General features: G+C 35.5%; 1 pseudogene; it reads left to right on the forward strand.

Moving 5' to 3' along the window:
* The window catches only part of LOC116131560, a 24,955-nt pseudogene extending 2,908 nt beyond the window's left edge, over positions 1-22,047 (forward strand).
* Positions 22,048-24,259: the final 2,212 nt, after the last annotated feature.

Below are 24,259 nucleotides of genomic sequence, written 5' to 3' on the forward strand. Positions count from 1 at the left end.
GAATAATAATGAGTATATTTAGGCAGCAAATAAGTATAAAAGACTAGACATTAAGGGGGGGGGGGTAAATATGACATTTTACATTCTCATCAGTTATACTCAGAAACAAGGATTGGATTATGAGGAAACCTTCTCGCCTGTAGTTATGATTAAATCCATCCATATAATGCTAGCCATTGCAGCATACCATGATTATGAAATTTGGCAGATGGATGTCAAAACAGCTTTCCTCAATGGGTTTATTGAGGAAAACATCTATATGGAACAACCGATAGGTTTTGTATCCTCTACTGAAAGAAATAAGGTATGCAAATTGCATTGATCCATTTATGGATTGAAGCAAGCTTCAAGAAGCTGGATTATTCGATTTGATGACATAATCAAATCATTTGGTTTTGTCAAGAATCTAGATGAGCCCTGTATATACAAATGGGTTAAAGATCATGCCATCACGTTTCTCATATTATATGTAGATGACATACTTTTGATGGGAAATGATATAGGCATGATGAAAGAGGTTAAGGTTTGGTTGTCCAAAACCTTTTCGATGAAAGACTTAGGAGAAGTGACCTTTGTCCTTGGCATCCGTGTCTATAGAGATAGAACGAAAAGGGTAATTGGGTTATCCCGGAAATTGTACATAGAGAAAATGCTAAAAAGATTTAGCATAGAGAACTCTAAGAGAGGTCTCTTGCTCTTCACTCACGGTCTTCATCTTTCCAAGGAGATAGGTCCAAAGACCGATGAAGAGCAGCAATAGATGCGTAATGTGCCTTATGCGTCTGCCGTAGGCAACTTAATGTACGCAATGCTATGTACAAGACTTGATATAGCTTATGCTGTAAGTATTACGAGCAGATATCAATCAAATCCAGGGGAGAAACATTGGTCGGTTGTAAAATTGATCCTTAAGTACTTGAGAAGAACTAAGGATCGAGTTCTGAGTTATGGATGTTTAGAGTTAAACATTCAAGGATACACAAATTCTGATTTCCAATCAGATATTGATGATAGAAAGTTTACGCCAGGGTACATTTTTATATGTAATAGAGGTGTTGTTAGTTGGAAAAGTTCCAAATAAACAACCATAGTTTACTCCACTACAGAAGCTGAATACATTGCTGTTTCAGAAGCAGCGAAGGATGCTGTTTGGATGCGAAAATTTGTAATTGAACTTGGTGTGGTTCCAAACATGTTTTACCTAATAAGCATGTTCTATGACAATACTGGAGGTATTGCATAGGCAAAGGAACCAAGGGCACACCAAAAATCCAAACACATTCAGCGTAAGTATCACATTTTGAGAGAATTCGTTGGAGTTAGAGAGATTATAATTCTGAAGACACCTTCAGCAGAAAATGTAGCTGATCCACTGACTAAGGTGATGAAACTGAAGCAATTGGACCATCATCTTTAGAAGATGGGTATGAGATACAACATCGAATGGCTTTAGTGCAAGTGAGAGTTTGTTAGTGTATATTAGTGTATGCCCTAGAAACCATTTGTGTTGTTGGTTTCAAAGCATTTTATATTGTCTCTATATATCATAAATAATAGAAGAAAGAGTTCTTCAATTCATATATGTAAATTGCTTCCTTTATTCAGTCTTACATTTAAAATAAAGTACGTATATGAATAGTCTAGATGATTCATTTAATCGGTAAATGAATTATTGAAAAGGGTTCCCTATGAAAGCAATATAATTTGGGCAATTATATTGCATATTAGGCATACTGGATGCTTCCGAAAGATATCATGAGTTGATATAAGTACAGATGACGATGATAGTCATGTCACCGGGGCATTAGTATGGATTAGCGATTGGTGAACTATTTTTCGAACGTGACCGAATAACGACAAATCACTTGGAAAAGCATGTAGTCAATGATTTATCATTTGGTTATATTAGTGCATGATGTAGTCCTTTGACTTGAGACATTGTAGTCGGATCCAATACGGATGTGTATGGTTCATACGGTGTATAAGTACGAGACTAATCATGTTTTGTATAATAAAGCCTATTTGGTCATGCATTGTTCATATGCGGAAACGAACGATGGTCAAGAGGGGATCCATTGACTTGAAAATATAGGATCAGGAGTACCGTTGACTCCATTCGGATTCGAGTGCCTGGACGAACATTGATAAATGTCAGAAATCAAAATCTCTGGCCAGAGACAATTATTAGTCCTACGAAAGCAAGTTCATGATGACGAGTTTCGGACTATTGATCGACGATTCGATAGAAAATCAGGTTTAGGTTTTTGACGTTCCAGAGATCCGTACTCGAGCGGGATATATCAATGGAAGGACTTTACCTGCATGGTACATATGATCTAAAATGGGTTCGATGAAGTATTTCTTCATCGGGGTTTAGGGACTATGGCACATTGCTAGAGTGTACCATAGTCGTTGGGCCTCCGGACAGGTTTTAGATTTATCTAGAATCGGCGACAGCTAATCCACGGTGGACCTACATGGTCACACCAATAACCTTGAGAGTTGGAGAGGGGTGAGAGAGAGAATGATTATTCGAAGAGGGCTAGCACCTTCCAAGGGTAATGACGGGATTTCTATGGTAATAGTTACATAGAAAATTGTTTGTGACATTTTAAGGGTTAAAATGGTCAAGCAATAATAATTATAATTAATTATTATACGTAAGCTTTAAGATTAATGAGGTACGAATGCCTTTTAATAGTTAAAGGGTAAATTTAGGGTTGTTAATGTAAACTAGTTTAATTTACATGGGCCCTTGAATAATATGATTATTCAAAGGGTAAAATAATAAATGTGTGGACTCTTTGAAATAAGATTTATTGGGGCATGGAAATGAAAAACAACTAATTGCAAAAATTGTCCAAGTATATAAAATGCAAATGGTTTCATTTTAGTATTATCACTTGTTCACTCAAAAGCAAAATAAAGCTCTTCTCTCCTAGCCACAGCCACTCCCAACTCTCTCAAGGTGGTGTTAAAGTGTGGAGGTCTAATAATTTTGATCCTTGTCTTCATCAACCCAAAGCAAAGGAGTAGGTATAATGCTTTTTCCAAGCTTTGTTTGAAAACGTTTTGAATCCAAACTTTCTTGTTTCATTCTTCATTTCCGCCACTCTTCATGCATGTTGTTCTTTCAGATGAAAGTGGCACGTGAGGGAGTAAAGAATGGTAGGGTTTCAATTCTGAACCCTTAATATCACATAATATTACTTATACTTTCCCATTTTGCCCTTGTACTTTCTATGAAATTTCATCTTTGCCTTTAGTCAATTACAATAATGCCCTTATTTCCATTGCATTCTTTATGAAATTCTACTACTTTTCACTCCCCACATTTACGACTAATTATGGGTGGGATGACCATTTTGCCCTTAAGGAAGTTTTCTAGACTTTTCTCAAAAATTCCAACAAGTTCTTTGCCCTGGCAAAATTGTTCGTTCGCCTCAGCGAAGCATTCCAGAGTGTATGTTGCCGCAGCAAACTCTATTCCTTGCCATGGCGAAGATGTAATTCTAAGAACACGATTTGGGCGTGTACAATGTTGCAACGGCAAAAATCCTTTGCTGTGCCGAAGTCTACAAGTTTCATTTTTAATCTTTCACCTTGCAAAAAGTAAAACTAAGGGCATTAGAACATAAATAACGTACCTCAATGTGGCTGTTACAATTATGCATGATCCAAAATACGTGTCTGACTCTGGCATGTATTCTATTAATTCTAAGGCTTTTTTTCTATTCTTTTCTAGAAAGCCCAAAGTTCTATTCTACTAACATGCTTAAATTAAACATTTTCTATTTCATTCTTTATTTCTGAATTCTATCCATCGTGTGACGTACATGATTCTATAATTCTATATAATTTTGTAATTCTTCAATTCTATCATGCTATGTAAAATGTACACGTACATAAGTACATTAGCTCTCAAAAATTCTACTTCCTATAATTCTATTAGTGAGATATTAAAACGGCACACATTCAACTAGGGAATGAATTCTACATTTTGGGCAATCTAATTTTCTTCATAAAAATCTATGCCACAACTTAGGTATTAAGTCTACTAACTTGCCCAATATGCTACTAGTTTTTCTCAAACTTATATGTCACATAACCGTGTCATTAAACAACTCTAATATTTTTCTAATGTAACAAACATGCCTTGTACAACTTTCTAAATAAAATCTCAATACTATAAATTTGCATTCTCTTACATGACCATCAACTTCAATTGTTATACATGCCCTTCTTTCTCTTCTTTTGGCTACATTCTATACATTAATCTATATTGCCATATTAATCATTGTAATTCAATCTAACATATGGCACAACATATACACTTTGGCTAAATCTAATTTCTTTCTAACATTTTACTAAACTTTTGGCCAATACAACCTATTCTCAAGATCTTCTAGCACAATTTATAACTTGTATATATAATAAGGCATGAAAACTATACTCATACCAATCAATTTCTAAAATGGTCATGTTTAATGCAAAACCAAACTTCTATTTCTTTGATGTTTTTTGATATTTATACTTAGGAAAGCTTTTCTATTCTTTTTGCAATAAAAATCACTTATACATATTGTTTGTAATTAATCAAAACAGAAACAACAATATATCATTTGGCCAAGCAATTATTTGGATAATCTTTCTAAATTCAAGTACACAAACTTGAGAATTATTATGGCATATTGATATGTCATGACATAATTCTACCATTCTACTATCAACAATGCCATATCAAAGTAACAATTTAACATACAATTCATTTCTAACACTTTCCCAAGGCCAAAGTTTCACAATTTCAATTCAATAACTAAAATAAAATGTCCTATTCAAGAAATACTAAAGGTTCAAGTAACTTGAACCATGCACTAAGAGCCATTATCTCATTGAACTAACATGACCAAGTAATATTCAAATTTCAGCATAACAAAATGCACTCTTGAATACTAAAATTTACATTTGGTTAAGGCTAACATAACCTTTCTACTCCAATTTTCCCTTTCTCTAAAAATTCTTCAATAAAATTTAACCAACTCATGCAGCATTCTCTTTTGAATTCATCAAACAATTCATATGCACATGCAAATACTTAGTTGGCCACACTTCTATATCTCTTCCAAATCCACCAAAATTGGAGTAAAAACTCACTAACTTTAGCTTTAAACCTGGCTGGTTTCAACAATTCTTCAACACTTCAAAGTTTCAACAATAATTCTTCCATAATTCCACCAAATCACCACATACTCATACACTACTTCTCATGGCTGGAAATTTACACATCATTCAACATCAAAACAGCCAATAATTTCCACCATACAATCACATACAAACATGCAAGAATCATTCTACACAATTATTGTTGAAATCAAAACTAAAATTGGGTTTACTTACTTTGAATTTGTGCAACACTAATGATATAACCTCTCTTTGCTAAAATTCTCTTCCTCTTGAACCTAAAGCATATAAAACCATAAGAAGTTAAAACATTAAAGTTTAATCACACACCTTGTGCTAGAATCTTACCTTTGGATGCTTTAGAATTGAAAATCTATAAAAATTTAAGCCAAATCCTATGAATTCTATTTGAAATTTGGTGAAGAAATTTGAGAGAAAAAGTGGTGAGGGGTGGCGTGTACAAGGGATAGAATGGCTAGGGTTTAGTTTATTGCAACCTTATAACTAAATAAATATATATATTCCCATTTTGCCCTTACACTTTTATGATAATTCTAATTATGTCATACGTGCATTTACCGATATACCCTCACTTTCAATGGATTTAGCACATGTTCTTGGTCATTTTCACTCCCCACTTTTTCATCTAGTTGTGAGTGAAAAGACCATTTTACCCTTATTTTTTAATTTCTTTCTATTACTTTACAAACATGTATTTATCTCGGCATTACATCACGTGTATTGTCCATAACCTTTCTACTACTCTATTCTCATGGCTAGCACACTTAATACATTATATTCATCATACTCACTTTTCACTTGAACACGTGATTCTGTGTGAAATGACCATTTTGCCCCTATTGAAACTTCTATGGAATTCCTCTGTAAAACTAGTTAAATACATTCACTATGACTACAAAATAATCCCTACCATATTTCTGAATGTGGGTATTACAAGTGATGAAGAGGAAAACTTGAAGACCCAAATTTTGTATTGACCTTAGGTTGACCTACCGATTCCTCTAGGCTTGAGGAAATCGGTTTTAGTTAGGTCATGTACTGGCACATTTATTTTTATGATTAGAATGCATGCTAAGGTTGAATGTTTATTAACATGCTGATCAATGACATTCTAAAAAAGATAATAAATTGGTGAGACCACAAAATAAAACCCCTCAACAAAGGATATTAAGTCAGTAATTAAAAAGCCTTCCATCACCATGGCTTTAATCAAACCACTGTTCGTTGAAACCTTGTTCGCCAAAGCGAATGGTACACTTCTACTAATGGGAGATTAAAGTTCATTGGAGCTTTTCTTAATGGTGATGGGTCGACTTAAGTGGTGTGTTTTGTTGATCGCCAAAGCGAAGTTTGGTAAACACATTATAGGCATAGTAGAGAATTACACTTGTTGAGTGTAAGTGGTGTAGGCAATTGATCTACCATACGTAGCGGAAAACAAAAATTCAATTGGTAAATCAATTACTTTTCTTTGCCTAGATATGAGTATAGATTATACTTTTTACATGTTTATAAACAAAAATCTGTATAAAGTAAATCCATTCAAGGATTAGAATACTTACATATGTTTGGAGGCTCCTTCGAATATCTTTGATTTAGGACAAGAACACTGTTCACGCACTGTTTATGGGTACAGTTCATGGTACTACCATGGTTATTGTTCTCCATCTGCTGTTCACAGCTACTATTCACATGATTTTTCACCAATCGATCCAAAGTAGGATTGCACTCACGGAAGTCCACACGAAGACAATCTGAAGAACCCTTGATTATTTTGCTAGAACAATCAAAGGCTTTAAGAATCAAGAAAGAAGAAGAAGAAAAGTTTTCTTCTTGAGAGAGAGAGAGAGAGGATGGCTAGGGTTTTAATTGAATGAATAATCCTCTTTGTTTTAATTTTAAGTTGCACTTATATAGTGCAACAATTAAAACCCTATTCCACTTAGGAATAGCCATGGGCTCCAACCTTAGCTCAACCTTGCAACCAACACACCCTTTATGGTATTTTAATTAATTAATTATTATTATAATTAAAATCAACTAATATATAATAATATATTAACATTTAATTAATAATAATAATTCATTTAAATATATACAGAGATATATATATATTTAAATATAATCTCAGTAATTTAATTTTAATATTAAAATTAAATACAGGCAACAACCTTAGCAATTTTAATTGCACTGTGAGATTACCAAAGTACCCTTTCGTCCTAAAAGATAAAAATACCCTTCTCACAAATTGATTCTTAAATTGTCTTCTAAGTGTGTGACCCGTAGGCTCCTCGTCATATCGGCAATGTGCAGTATCGCAATTAACACCAATTAATCGTCTCACTACACACAGACCAAGATTGGCCCCTAGTAAGACATCATGGCCACCGGATAGATTCAGATTCAGCGAAACCGCAGTCTGTCAATGGTATGGTTACCGTACAATCAAATCCTTTCATTAACTGTTATCTCATCGAGACTTAGGTATAGAAATAGTGTCAACCTCAGATATCCTTGACATGATTGTATTTAGTTACTGGACCAATGACAAGAATATTAAATTGGATTGAGCATCAACTCAATCCTACTGTGGTCACAGATTTAGTGTCATTGTCATTTACTGAATTACCCAATGAGATAATTTCTCCCGTTCCCAGGAGTGATGAATCCTTTGTCGATCTACCATGGTCTAGATACATTTCTCAATGTAGCCAATCACTACCGTATTAATAGCTCTGAATAGAACTATGTTGGGCTAGTGTCAAACTACACCAATTGATGCACAAGGCACTCCAGTGATCTCAAGTCTAAGGATCACATGCACTATCATCCGTTAAAGGATTTATTCCATAGACATTGGGGTTACCATCAATATGGAATCCTCTGGTGGGTCTATCTAGTGAACTTGCCTCTAGCAAGCACCCATGCGTTGCACCAGGTTGTCAGCAAACAACCTTGACAAGTGAGATCAGTCACTGCCTTTCGATAGGGTCATTCAACACTATGATAGCCTTACCGTATTATTTGTTTCCTTGGTTAGAATAATACTGGGGCTACGGATGTTTCAAGAATGGCCGTCATATGTGATCATAGGGTTCTCACTATCAAGATTTGAAACACTTGATACCCTCGTCACGGTTCTACCATCCTAAGGACATATATCATTACATACATGATATAGAAGAATATGCCTTTTATTGATAAATAAACATTTATTACATAGTCAATTTTACAATAATTGATTGCCTCTAAGGCACATACTCTAACAATCTCCCACTTGCACTATAGTCAATCATTCATGTATTTAATACCGAATGACCTTAAGTGTTTTTCATGCTTCTACTACGATAGAGGCTTCGTCAATGGATCGCCGAGATTGTCATTAGTATGCACTTTACTGATATGTACATCTTTCCTCTCAACCATTTCTCTGATGAAAACCTCTAAGTATGTGCCTGGACTTCTGGTGAGACCGTGGTTCCTTTGCTTGAGCAATTGCTCCATTATTGTCATAATAAACATCTATTGGATCAACAATCGTGGAAACCACACCAAGTTTGGTGACAAACTTGTTAATCCAGATTGCCTTCTTGGCCGCATCAGATAATGCAATATACTCAGCGTCCATTTTAGAGTCCGCTACAGTGCTTTGCTTGGAGCTCTTCCAGCTCACTACACCCCCATTGAGACAAAATACAAATCATGATTGCAATCGATAATCATTTTTATCCGTTTGGAAACTAGCATCATTGTATCCTCTTACAGTGAGCTCATCTTTCCCTCCATAAACCAAGGACATGTCCTTAGTCCTCTTTAGGTACTTAAGGATGTTCATGATAACTATCCAGTGATGCTCACCTGGATCGGATTGATATCTACCACAAGTATTTAATGCACATGAGACATCAATCTGAGTACATAACATGACATACATGATGGATCCAATTGTTGACGCATATGGGATCTTCTTCATTCTATCTCTCTCATCGTGTGTTTTAGGACACATATCCTTAGAGAGATAGACACCATGTGACATCGGAAGAAATACCTTCTTGGATTCTTCCATACTGAATCTCTTCAGTACCTTGTCAATGTATGTATTCTGACTTAGGCCAAGCAACCTATGTGATCTATCTCAGTAGATCTTTATTCCGAGGACGTAGGCTACTTCTCTTAAGTCTTTCATGGAGAAGCACTTGAATAATCAAGTCTTTACTGACTGCAAGTTCGGTATATCATTCCCTATTAGAAGTATGTCATCGATATACAACATTAGGAATGCCACTGCGCTCCCACTCACTTTCTTGTGAACACAGGGCTCATCTTCATTCTTGATAAAATCGAATTCTTTTACGGCTTCGTCAAAACGAATGTTCCAACTCTTGAAGCTTGCTTGAGTCCATAAATGGATCTCTGTAACTTGCATACCTTCTCAACTTGCCCACCAGGTTGTGTCATATACACATCCTCTTCAAGGTTTCTGTTTAGGAAAGCCATTTTGACATCCATTTGTCAAATCTCATAATCATGATATGCAGCAATCGCAAGCATAATCCGGATGGATTTAATCATGGCAACCGATGAACAGGTTTCCTCATAATTAATACCATGAATTTGTTTGAAACCTTTAGCAACCAGTCATGCTTTATAAGTGTGCACCTTGCCACCCATGATAGTCTTTTTTTTTAAGACCTATTTACACCCTATGGGTTATATCCTTTCAGGTGGTTCTACTAGAAACCATACTTGGTTCTAGTACATGAAGTCCATCTCAGATTTCATGGCTTCAAGCCATTTAATAGAATCTGGATCCGATATAGCGTCACTACAACAATATACACATATAGCTATGAAAATTAGCTACAGAAAGGAAAACTGTAACAAATACATATTTACAGCTATAAAAGTCATTATTTATAGCTAATTAATGTATTAGCTATGGTAAAACATTGTAGCTAATTAATGTATTTAGCTATAGACATTTCATTTACATGGCATATACTATCATTATTAGCTACAAGTTTAATGATATAGCTATTATTTGTGCATTAGCTATAAAATATTGAAATTTGTAGCTAATTAATGTATTTAGCTTTAAACATTTTATGTAAAAGACATATAGTATCATTATTAGCTATGAGTTTAACTATATAGCTATTATTTGTGCATTAGCTATAAAATATTGAAATTTGTAGCTAATTAAGGTATCTAGCTATACAAATTTTATTTTCATAGTAGTAACAATATTATAGTATCATTATTAGCTACTAGTTTAAATATATAGCTAGTATGTGTGCATTATCTATAAATTATTTGAACTTGTAGCAAATAAAGAATGTGAAAATTAATTTGCTACAATTCTTATAGTATGAAGCTATAGATATTCTAATTCATACCATGAGTAATTATATTTTTATTACTTATGAATTAAATAGTTATAGTCATAGTGTTAATCACACCTAAGGTTAATAGTAAATTAGAACATTCAACCAATAGCCAACTTAAAAGAACTCTTCAGCAAGCTAAGAGTGTGGGCTTTTTTAAAATAAAATTTTATTTTAAAGAACTCTGGTGCCAATCTCTGAGTCTCCCAGACGCCAAAGGTCACTGATTCACTTCCTACCAATTAGGCTTCAACTTTGTACGCCTGTTGTTTCTCATTCGAGTGGTTAGACTTCTGGTTTTGGGTTCAATTGCTTCTTTGATATTAGGTGATAAGATAAATGGCTTAATATGAACTATAAAGCTTTTCTATTAGCTTTTCTAAAATACAAATTTTTTGTTATGGTATTTGTCTTCTCTAGTCATGACACTTGCTTCTTCAAAATAAAATTCCTAAACAGGACTTCATTCCAAGCAAATCACACGGTTTTAGTTAATCAAGTAAGTGAAATTATGTTTTTCTTGTTTCCCTTCTTATCACAAAACTTTATCTCTAATTCCTTGAACCCTAACATGACAATCACTACAAGAAAAACTACATTCTACAACCAATTTTTTTGCAACTAACCAGAATTAGTTGTAGAAAGGCTACATTTACCAACTAAATTGCCATTGGTCGGGCAAAGAGGATTAAAATTTCGGGGTCCACATGTTCCAACTTTTGGCATGTAAAGTTAATGTTCTGCAACTATTTTGTTAGTCACAGAACAAGTTGCTTTAATGACCAATAAATTTAGTTGTAATTTTTAGCGGGCAATTTTTCCCTCAATAATTTGACAATTTGCATCTAAAATATTATATTTTGCATCTACATGATTGGTTACAAAAAACAATTTTTTTGCAACTACCCCTTAGTAGCTAAATTAGTTACGAATAATTAGGAATTTATTCGTAACTATTATGATTAGTTACAGAAAAATGAAATTACCAAAATATCCCATATTTGGACAATAATTAGAAGGGCTCGAAGGTATTTTTAGCAACAAATGTTTGTGTTCATCTTAACAATAGTTTCAACAAATTATATACAACAACTAAATTTGGTTTAGTTGCCAATTTAAGTTGAAAAATTCATGTTCCCCCCAAATTATTAGTTCCCGCCAAACTTCAATTATAGGCAACTATGACTAATTCTTTCCTGACTAAAATTTAGTTACAAATTGATTTGTTTGCAAAATATAATTATATTTAAAAATTAAACAACTAATTAAAAGCCTTACTTTTTAAAGTTATTTATAGAAAGCCCTAACCTATATAAAGCAAGCCTTCCCCAAATTCCCAATCTCTTCTCCAGGCAAATCCCTAGCTATTTCCCCAAATTCCTAATCTCATAACCTTACCTAGCTCTTCTCTTCTCCACTCAAATCCCTAGTTATTTCCCCAAATTCCCAATCTCTTCTCCACACAATTCCCTAGTTATTTCCCTAAATCTCCCAAACGCATATCCTTATCTAGCTCTTCTCTTCTGGACGCGTCTTCATCTTCATTGCGTTTGCCCGAGTTTCCCAAATGCAGAACCTCACGTCATCTCTTCTCCACGCATCTTCATCTTTCAATTGATCTTCTTGGCTTCCTTCATTCATCCAATACGAGGCAATCCTAACCTCCCGTAAGTACAAATTTTGGTTCTTTGGTTCTCTCACATGATAACATTGAATCTGATTTCAAATTTTGAGAAGATGATGTATTTTTATGTATTGACATTGCATTGATTTCAAATACTTTATTTTTGTTTGATAACTTGTGAAATGGTTTATCTGGGATAAGTTTTTCTGAAAGTGTGTTTTTGTTTTTGCATGATTTTGCCATCGGCTTCTTGTTACTGTAATGTTTCATTTGATACTAAAGTCGGTTTACTCTTCTCTTTTACTGTGGCTTTTTCCTCTTTCTTGTTTGGGTTGACTTATCTCCTTTATGAACTTATTTAGTGTAGCTCTTTGAGCTATTTCCTTTACCCCTGATTTTGTGTGTGTGTGTGTGTGTGTGTGTGTATATATATATATATATATATATATATATATATTATAATAATAATAATAAATCAGTGGACCACCAGATATCTATAAAATGAATCAACTTGGAGGCTAGTTGATGTAGCCATGAAAAGGGAATCGGTTCATTAATTTTAAGCTCTTCTCATTAAATGTATTTTGATGATTAAGTCTAAGTTTGGTTTTCTGGTCCTTGTTTGGTTTTGTCAATTTTGGTTAAGTTTCATTTCTAGTGTTTCCTATTATTTTGATCAGGAGTCTTACTTCTAGTAGGATTAGTAAATAAAGTTTATATAAATACTTGAGTCTAGTGTGTATTTGAATTCTAATTTGAAGAACATTGTGTTGTTTTATGTATAGTTAAGGTATATTTGCCCACTGCTTTATCATCTTCTCTCCTTTATTCCCTGATTAAAACAGATAAATGCACTTGAGGCAGTTGTATGTGTAATAGCTTCCCAGATTGCTAATATTGGTGAGAGCATAATAGGTGCTGCATTTCAAGAAAAAGAAGGATTTCGTTGGGTAAGCACCCGTTTAATGATTTCTCTTATATTTTGCATCCCATACCTAAACAAAACACATGATGCCAAGCAATCTCCAAAGAAGGCCTAGCAAGACCATTACAATGGCAAGACTAATGGAAAAGCTGGAGAATCTGATGCTATAGACTTGGAGTTTGAAGAATTATGTAAAGCTATTGAGGCTAATCTCTCTATTGAACAAATGATTGAGATTCTTGAAGCTACTGACCAAGACTCCTTAAGCCCAGATCCTATTGTTGTCACTAAATGGTGAGTTCAATTAGAACATCCATTAATTTACATATTTTTCGTTTATATAAACCACGTATGTGGGTTGAGATTCTTATCATTTTAAGAATGTTTTTTATTTAATTGAAATAGCCAAGACATGTTGTTTTATGGACCGTTAGGGAGATGCCCAATTTGCAATAGTAAATTGGAATTTGATGGTAAAAGATACACTTGCAAAGGAATGTACAGTGAGTAGTCTACTTGCATATTCATAACAAAGGATCCACCAAGGAGGGAGCAGCCAGTCAAAATACCAGATTCTATCCTCAAATCTGTTGATTCATATGTATATTTCTGGACCATACATTCTTTCTCTTTACAATTAAGACTTGACTATCCGGCTAATGTTATGTTTCTATGTGTTTATTTAAGTTCCATTTCTCTCTGCAATAATTGATAAAGAAGTACCAAGACCCTAGTCGCCGGCCTAGAAGGTATTCAGTTGCTGTTGAGAAACCCTTCACAGGGATGACAATTTTGCTAATGGGTCATCTTTCTTGTACACATGTATGTACCAATTTTTATTTCACCATTTTTTGCCATGTCTGAGGTTATTAGAGCCAAATCAAATCTATTCCTTCTAAGGAACGGATCCATATTCATTGAAGTACTTTTAACTGCTGAGGCAGCAATATTGGAGGAGGATAATTGAAAAACATGGAGGAAAGGTCTCCAACTCAGCTATTGGTAGTTCATTACCTCTCTTGTCATAATCCAATTGCTATGGGAAATCGATGTTGGACCTTAGCAAACATTTTTAATCAACTCTGTAGGTACAACTTGCCTAGTTGCTTCACTGGCTGAAAGAGAATGCAGTGGCTAATCCAAATTGGTGGAGGCAATGTGAGTGAACACTTATGCATCCTTTATTTGCAGCTTGGCCGTAAAATTCCTTTTGAATGCATTAGCATAATATAAATTTCAAGCATGACTTGATGACTTCCTACTTGAAGTATATGTGTACCATATTCAAGCTGTAGAAGTATACATTCGTGTATGTCCAAGCAATGGTTCAAATTGAATTAGTGCAATACTAGTATATATATAATGTTGATACAGTGATGCCTTGCTGGAAATGCATCAAATATTCAAGTCTGCAAGTTTGTGTTTTTGAAAGCTACAAAAGGTTACATACAACAGTGGTTCAACGTGCATGGGAGTGCTTTTGTAATGAGTTATTGTTTATTAACTTAAGGGTATTTAAGTCAGAATTAGTATATGTAAGTTGATTGTGATATTAGTGGTTAGATTTGAATGTAAAAGCTGGAAAATATTTGCTGTAGTTGGTAATTAGCAGAGAGTTGTTAACATATATATTTTGAATATCTTTCAATGAAAAATAGAAAACTTTTGCTCAAGTTTTCTATGCTCTGTTTTTCATCTTCTCTTTGAACTCTCCAGCAAAAACCAACAAATGGTATTAGAGCTCCCACAAAAGCCAGAAACTTAGAATTTTAAACCATCGATCATACCTTCAAAATACCTTACAGTCTAAAAACGTTAACTTGCATCTGTTCTTCTTTCTTCTTGCGACAGACACAAAAAATAGGGACATGGCAACTCAATCTGCCTTGATGGCTCCACCGGTATTCAATGGGGAACATTACCACATTTGGGCTGTAAAAATGAAAGCCTTTCTTCATGGACAGGTACTGTGGCAGTACGTGGAAGAAAACAGGCAGCCACCACCTCTTAGACAGAGTCTTACGTTGAACCAAATAAGGCTGCATGAGGAAGAAACAGCCAAAGCACCGATAGCTCTCTCTCACATACATGCAGTTGTGACTAACCTTGTATTTACAAGGATCATGGCATATGAAAACCCCAAAGAAGCATGGGATAAATTGAGAGAGGAGTACATGGGTAGCACTACAAAAAGGAATATGCTGGTGCTCTATCTAAGGAGAGAATTTGAGATGCAAAGGATACAGGAAACTGAAAAAGTGAAGGATTATGTTGATAGATTGATGAATGTTGTCAACAAAATCAGGCTAATGGGAGTGGAGTTGACAGATCGAAGGGTTGTGAAAAAGGTTTTGGTGAGTCTTTCGGAGAGATTTGAGTCCAAAATCTCTTCCTTAGAGGACTCTAGAGACATGACTCAGATCACATTGATTGAGCTTGTCCATGCTCTACAAGCTCAAGAGCAAAGAAGGCTCTTGAGACAAGAAGACACTAGTGAGGGTACATTGGTTGCAAGCTACAAAGGCAAACCTGCATAAGCACAAGCAAGGAAGTATGCTAGAGATAGAAAGGGGAAAGAACCAGTGGGAAAGACCTAGTGGTGTGAAAGAATTTCCAGCCTACACTCACTAGAAACAGAAAAGGCATCCAGAGAGAAGATGCTGGTTCAGGCCTAGTATATAGTACAGGAGCTATAAGCAATTTGGGCATATTGAGAGGGTTTGTAAGAGCAAAGGAAATCAGCCAACACAACAAGCAAAAGTTGGAGAGGATCAGCAACAATGTCAGGAGGCTGAACAACTTTTTGTGGCCACTTGTTACATGGCACAAACCAGCAGTGAAGCTTGGTTAATTGACAGCGACTGCACCAATCACATGGCTACAAACCTGCAAAATTTCGTGAACCTAGATAGATCATATTGCTCCAGAGTAGAGATAGGAAATTTTGAGTACATGGAAGTCAAAGGCATGAGGGATGTTGTTGTCCAAACTTGGTCAGGTACAAAAATAATCTCTCATGTGTTGTATGTGCCTAGATTAGTCAAAATCTATTGAGTGTGGGACAAATGTTAGAGAGGGGTTATTCCTTACATTTGAAAACCAAGCATGTACTATATTAGATCCTAAAGGGGCTGAATTGATTTGTGTAAAGATGCTGGGGAAAAGCTTCTCGGTTGAGTGGAAAAACACCAATGATTTTGCCCTATCAACTAGGCTGGAAGAGTCAGAAACCTGGCACAAAAGACTTGGCTATTATCATTATAATGGCCTCAAGGAGCTAAAGAAAATGAACATGGTCTAGGACTTACCAGAGATTGAAGAAAAGAGTACTCTTTACAGTGTTTGTCAAATTGGCAAATTGAGTAGACCTACATTCCTTTCAGATCAGTCCTGGAGAGCAACAACAAAGCTTCAGCTAATCCATTCAGATGTTTGTGGTCCTATGTAGACAGAATCATTGAGTGGAAAAAAGTATTTCATACTCTTCGTAGATGATTATACACGGATGACATGCGTGTATTTTTTGAAGCTGAAAAGTGAGGTTTCTGTAGTGTTTAGAAAGTATAAACTGCTGGTGGAAAATGAGGCTGAACAAAGATCAAATTTTTTAGAAGTGACAATGGAACTTAATATACTTCAAAGGAATTTAATTCCATTTGTCTTGAAGCAGGAATCAGGCATCAATTTACTACACCATACACCCCACAGAAAAATGGGGTTAGTGAGAGAAGAAATAGGACCATCATGGAGATGGCTAGGTGCATGATGGCAGAAAAACAACTTCCTAAGTGTTTTTGGGCTGAAGCTATAAATACTGGAGTTCATCTCCTGAATAGGCTGCCAAAAAATTAGTTAAGGCACAAACTCCAGCTGAGGCTTGGACTGGAATTAAACCTGCAGTGGGGTATTTGAAAGTGTTCGAAAGTGTGTGCTATGTCATGGTTCTAACAGTGAAGAGAACCAAACTTGATGATAAAGCTGAAGTTGGTATTCTCATTGGCTACAACAGTCAATCAAAGGGATACAGAGTGTACATTCCTGAAACAAAGAAGATTGTGATAACAAGGGATGTGAGGGTAGATGAAAATGCAATGTGGAATTGGGAGAGTAAGCAGATTGAGGCTGATTGGAAAATGCAACAACCGATTGAAAATGTGTTTGAAGAAGCTGAAATTGAAGCAGATGAGAAATCATCAATTCGAGGGACCAGGACCTTGGCTGATATATGTTTATGCAAGGTGCAATGTGGTTGTGTTAGAACCTAAAACATATGCTGAAGTTGCTGGATAAGATGCTTGGAAGAATGCAATGCAGGAGGAGATTTTTATGATTGAGAAGAACAACACATGGAGGCTAGTTGAAAGACCTAAAAATAGAAGAATAATTCAGGTAAAGTGGATTTACAAGTTAAAGCTAAATCCTGATGGTACAATCCACAAACACAAGGCTAGGCTTGTGGCAAAAGGATTTGCAAAACAGCAAGAGGTGGATTACATTGACACATTTGCTCCGGTAGCTAGACATGATACTATAAGGTTGATCCTTGCCATGGCAGCCCAATTTGGTTCGAAAATTTTCCAACTTGATGTCAAATCTACGTTCCTGAATGGCTACTTGGATGAGGAGATTTTTGTAGACCAACCCGAAGGCTACCAGGTGAAGGGTGAAGAAGGAAAGGTGTACCTATTGGAGAAGGCATTGTATGACCTAAAACAAGCACCTAGGGCCTGGTACAGCCGCATAAATGAGCATCTTAACAGCCTAGGCTATACAAGAAGTCAAAATGCACATACTCTTTATGTTAAGGAAGCTGAGGGTGACCTGATTGTTGTGTCATTATATGTAGATGATCTGCTGATAACAGGGAGCAATCCAGACCAGTTGAGCAAGTTCAAACAATCCATGCAATCTGAATTTGAGATGACAGATTTTGGGGAGATGACATATTTCCTTGGTATGCAGATTTTTCAATCCAAAAATGGAATATTTGTGTACCAGGAAAAGTATGCAAATGAGATTCTCACAAAGTTTGGGATGGAGACTTGCAAACTTGCAGATACACCCTTAGTCTCAAACCTGAAGCTAAGCAAGAATGGTGGTAGAAAAGAGTAGATGAGAGTATGTTTAGAGGCCTGGTGGGATGCTTGTTGTACTTAACAGCCACACGTCCAAACCTGATGTTTGCAGCTAGCTACCTCTCTAGATTTATGAGTTGTCTAAGTGAATCACATTATAAGGCAGCAAAGAGGGTGTTAAGGTATTTGAAAGGAACATCAAACCTTGGCATTTAGTTTAAGAGGATAGAAAAACTGGTTTTGCAGGGATACACAGACAATGAATGGGGAGGTTCTTTAGATGACATGAAAAATACCTCAGGGTATGTGTTTTACATTAATGAAGGTGCCATTAGTTGGTTGTCTAAGAAGCAAGACACAGTGGCTTAGTCTACAGCGGAGGCAGAGTACATTTTTGCCACAGTAGCTATGAACCAAGTTGCTTGGTTTAGAAAAATTCTGTCTGATTTGAAGCAGGATCAAGACAAGCCAACCTCTATATGGTGTGACAATTAATCAGCAGTGGCAATGGCAAAGAATCTAGTTCTCCATGGCAGGACAAAGCATATTAAGATCAAATTTCATGTAGTGAGGGAGGCTGAAAATGATGGGGAAGTGACCTTGGTGCACTGCAGGGGTGTGGATCAAATTGCAGACATTATGACTAAGAGTCTGCCTAAAGCCAAGTTTGAGGAACTTAGACTCAAACTTGGTGTTTCTAGCAAAGGCATCAAGGAGGAGTGTTGATGCAGTGATGCCTTGCTGGAAATGCTTCAAATATTCAAGTCTGCAAGTTTGTGTTTTTGAAAGTTACTGAAGGTTACATACTGTTGAAGGTTGATACTTGGCTGGAAATGCAGCAGTTCAACTGATGTTCAAACATGTTTTTGGCGGTAAAACTGAAAGGCAATCTGCCAGGGGTCCATTTGTAATACTGCAAAGTTTTACTCTTTTTGTAATGCTTGATATGTATCCCAGATTATGTGGGATGTGTTACAGAGTTGTTGTTTAGTTGGTATTAAGTCAGTAGCTTCAGATTAAATTAAGTTTTTATATGTCTGCATGTTTGGTGTAATAGTGTAAAAAATCTGCTTTATTAGTTGAAGTGTAAACTCTTTTGAACTCAAGAAAACACAGGCACTTTTCTTCAATCGTTTTTTGCTCTCTTTCTTTTCTTAGTTATCTCCAGCACACAAACACTAACACATACAGCAGTGGTTCAACGTGCATGGGAGTGCTTTTGTAATGAGTTATTGTTAATTAACTTGAGGGTATTTAAGTCAGAATTAGTATATGTAAGTTGATTGTGATATTAGTGGTTAGATTTGAATGTAAAAGCTGGAAAATATCTGCTGTAGTTGGTAATTAGCAGAGAGTTGTTAACATATATATTTTGACTATCTTTCAATCAAAAATAGAAAACTTTTGCTCAAGTTTTTTGTGCTCTGTTTTTCATCTTCTCTTTGAACTCTCCAGCAAAAACCAACATATAACATCAAGCAGATATTAAATTTTAGCGCATGTCCATTCTAAATATGCTACTTAGGGAGCGAGGTACACGGGTCGTGAGAGAAGCTTGGTTGACTGATAGTATCCAGAAACAAGAAGCACAGCCTCTAGAAGCCTACGATATGGTCACTGATCTTGCCCCCGAAGGCAAAGGAATTCCATGGAATAAAATGGATCCAGATGAAGAGGCACTTGAATCAATTACAGCTGAAGTTTGTATTGTCTCCCTTACTCTTTATTCAAGGAGATAATTTGTGAAGACACCATTTCCATATGACATATAACTTGATAATTGTTGCAGCTCAAGTTAATTGGAAAGAGAGGAGTCTACAAGGATACTAAACTGCATGAGCAAGGCGACAAGATCATGGAGAAAGATGGAATATTGTACAACTGTGCATTTTTCGTATGCGACCAAGGGCGTGGACTGAATAGTAATGCCAAAAAATCCTTTTTTGCTACTTTAAAATGATTATTATTGGTGGTTGTGCTAAGTTTCTAACAATGATTGATGCAGCTAATGTATCATGCAACTGATAACAGTACCAGAGAGTAACTTGAATCTGTACTACAAGAAAGGAAAAGTGGGTGATGATGCTAATGCTGAGGAGAGGCTTGAAGAGTGGACTAATGTGGATGATGCAATTAAGGAGTATGTGAGACTGTTTGAGGATACAACAGGTAATGGGTTTCAGCCGTGGGAACAAGAGAAGAAATTCCAGAAGAAGCCATTAAAATTTTATCCAATTGACATGGTAACTGCAGCTAGTTGTTTTATTTGTCTGTATCTAAACCAATATTGCAAAGGTTTATTTACATCTTTTTCCTTGCTACCAAAAGGATGATGGAGTTGAAGTGAGACATGGAGGGCTTGCTATGAGACAACTTGGGATTGCAGTTACACATTGCAAACTCGAGCCTATGGTTGCGAATTTTATGAAGGTCCTCTGTAGTCAAGAAATTTACAGGTATGATCCATCTGTCAAGAATTTATTGTTAATATAATCCTTATCAGCATCCTTCCTTGCAAAGAAATCTCTATAACTTTGTGTATTGGCACAGATATGCTCTAATGGAAATGGGACTAGATGCTCCGGACCTGCCAATGGGAATGCTTTCGAATGTGCACCTGGATAGATTTAAGTAATCTTAAATCAACACTTGGTTTTTTCATTCCTATCCTTGTTTGTCTTTGATCAAATGATTGAATTATTTCAACAGGTAAAGAGATGCTCCTAGAATTCACAGAAACACTGAAATCAATGAAAGAGACAGGGCAGAAGGCTGAAGCTGTTTGGACAGATTTTAGCAATAGATGGTTTACCCTCATGCACTCAACCAGACCTCTCATCTTCAGGGATTATCAAGAACTTGCAGACTATGTAATGCAACCCTTTCCAAGCCCTGAAAGTTTTATGCCTTGCATAATTCCAAATCATCTTACTAACATTTTGTTCTGGCTTAAAACTTTCAGGATGCAGCTCCATTTGAGACTGTTCAGGACATAACAGTCGCTTCCCATCTTATTGGAGACATGAGTGGTGCTACCCTTGATGATCCATTGTCCGACCGTTATGAAAAACTAGGCTACTCGATCTCAGCACTGGACAAAGATTCTGATGACTACAAGATGATTCTGAACTACCTGGAGAAAACTTATGAGCCTGTCAAAGTTGCAGATATAGTCAGTCCTACTATCATTCTACCCAAGGTTGATTAGTTAATCAATTATCCAGTAATTTTAATATGGCTTATTTCTTGTTGTAATTCAGGAGTATGGAGTGTCAGTTGAGAACATATTTGCTGTCGAATCAAGTGCTGACCCGTCATTGGATGAAATGAAGAAGCTGCCGAACAAGGTCCTCCTCTGGTGTGGTAAGTATGTCAACCTCAGTTTTGTAATTTTTTACTATTTCTTTGTTCTAACAGAAGCTTATTCTCTTTTGACATTTTGTACTAGGTACTCGAAGTTCAAACCTTTTAAGGCATTTGCATAAAAGGTTCTTGCCTGCAGTTTGCTCTCTCCCAGTACCTGGCTACATGGTATGACACTTTAAATTAAATTTCTCTAAGAATTACTATCAGCATGTATAGATTGAAATCTTTTATGCTCATCAACTATGGTTGTTATTGAACAGTTTGGCAAGGCAATAGTTTGTTCCGATGCGGCAGCAAAAGCTGCGAGGTATGGGTAAGCAATTATTTCATGACACTCATTGGAGCGCCGAGGAAGGGTGGATTAATGAACAAGCAAGAGCTATATGTAAGTTAATCATCTTTCAATTATCGATATAAGGTTTCTTCTGTTATATGTTATGTGTTGTGATCAGGAGTAGTGAAAATGAGTAGCTTTTTCCTAAGCATAAAAAGAGTAGTGAATAAAATGTAGTTTGTATTTGTATGTTGTACTTTTCTTTTAATACCTTTTTGAGTTTGTAATTATATGCTTGTAGTTCTTGTTGAGTTTTCTGGAGATAGTTTCTTTATTCTTCTGAGTGGTGTATCAGTCTTTGCTATGGAATTCCCTGTTATCATTATCAGCATGCAGTGTGGTTTGTTTTTTGAAATTTGAGCCAGATTTTATTTTCTCTTTAAGCCAAGAGTTGTGGTGTTTAGATGTGGTAATATGTTAATCCACATTGGGGGACAAACTCTTATGTTCTTTAAATATTAGTTGACTGAATATGGTCTTGTGTTCTTTAAATAAAAAGTTCAATGAAATACGGTCTTATGTTATGTATAAGTATATTGTTGATGGTTTTTCTTGAACAGTTTTAGCTTGTGACTCCTCTCAACAAGAAGAGGTCTAGTAATTGTAGAATTTAGTAGTCCTACTGCATTTGGAATTCTGAGTTTTATGGAAATGGACTCTTGCCTTCTTGGATGTCATGTGATGTAGTTGGGCCTACTGTTAATTGTGCTGAGGTTTTTCTGTTGGGAACACTTTTTATCTTTATTTTCACCATTGACATTACCTTACTACTACCAAATGGTGATTATATTATATACTGGTGAATGGAAAAGAAAGGTAAAGGCAACCTTTTGGTGGTTGCAACTCCTGAAAGTAATTTTTTAGCAGATCTTATGGGTATTTTGAAAGTAGTGAGTTAGGCTGGTTGTGTGTTTTACCTGATAAGACAGTGGCTTTCTAGGACATCTTTGTTCTGTTTTGTTTATTTTAACCATTGGTTTTGCCTTATTTCAATCAATATATTTTTTTTCTTTTTTTTTGAACGTCAGCCTTTTCATCTTTTTTTGCTCCAATCACTTCCTCTAAATCATGGCCTGCTATATCTGAGAACACACCTTGCCACAAGCTGATTTGATGACACTTTAGAAGGTTTTCCTTATATGATGATGTATACATTAATGACTTTTGGAATGAAAATGGTCATTGTTGCCACGCCTATCTGTTGATGTAGTCAAAACCAGTCTTTTGTTTTATTTATTTTGGGCAGTTCCACTATAAAGATGTGATAAAAAGAGTGAAATCTTATCCCTTTGATGGAATTTCATTCTCATTAAGAGTTTATGTATGGAAAGGTTAGTTTTTCATAACTGTTTAATTTATGTTAGCTTGTTTTTAAACTTATGTAAATATTTAACTTTAAAATTTAAAACTAGGGAATTGAAGTTTAGATTGATAATCTTTGAGATCCTTGCTTTTCTACTCCATCAATTTTATTTTTGTTTGGTGCTACAATACATTCTGTGAACTTTGAGTACTCTTTCTTTTATGTTGCTATTTAGTTTCTTGGTTGACTTATTGATTATGCATTGAATTGATGGTAGGAAAAAATGATAGAGCTGTAAGATGAAACACAAGCAGGGGAAAGTGAAAAAACAGAAGCAGAAATATGTGAGGAAGTTCTGGGTAAAGCTTCTGGATTTAACCAAAATTTTGCATTTTCATAGACTGAGAATCATGATACTACAGCAGAAGCAGAGTTAAGGTGCATAGTGCATGTAATAGCTTCTTTCTTCTTAATATACTCGGAAATTATGCTATGAAAGAACATACACACATACAATTTGAAAAGTAATGGGCCCAAAAATTTTCTTTACTTAATATGTAATTCTTTACATAATACAATATACAATAACAAAATAACGGTGGATAGTAGTGCCATTTCTCTCCGTTTCTCGACGTCCATACGACTGCTTCTTACCTATTTCCTACAAAAAGGGAAAAACAACGGGGTGAGCACTAAATTGCTCAGTAAGTAAATCCTCTACTCTTCTATCCCCGCGACTTACTCTTGAGTTCTTTCCTTACTCTATTCTTTTCCTTCTTCATTCTCTCTTGTTCTTTCTCTTTTCTTTCACTGTTTCTAATTTCATTCTAACTTTCTTTGTTCTTTCTTTCTAATTCTCACTATTCTTTGTTTCTTTCTTATTCTCACTAACCATGATGGAAATCATGGTAACATGCATGGATGAGATGCACATGCAGTAATGTAAAGAAATGCATTTTCTTTACTTCTTTTCTTTTTCTTATTTTGTTTCTTTTGTTTCTCTACATTTCTTTCTTTTTGTTTCTTTTGTTTCTTGCTCTCACTTT

Source organism: Pistacia vera, unplaced genomic scaffold (genome assembly GCF_008641045.1).
Source record: "Pistacia vera cultivar Batoury unplaced genomic scaffold, PisVer_v2 Contig107, whole genome shotgun sequence".
Lineage (NCBI taxonomy): Eukaryota > Viridiplantae > Streptophyta > Magnoliopsida > Sapindales > Anacardiaceae > Pistacia > Pistacia vera.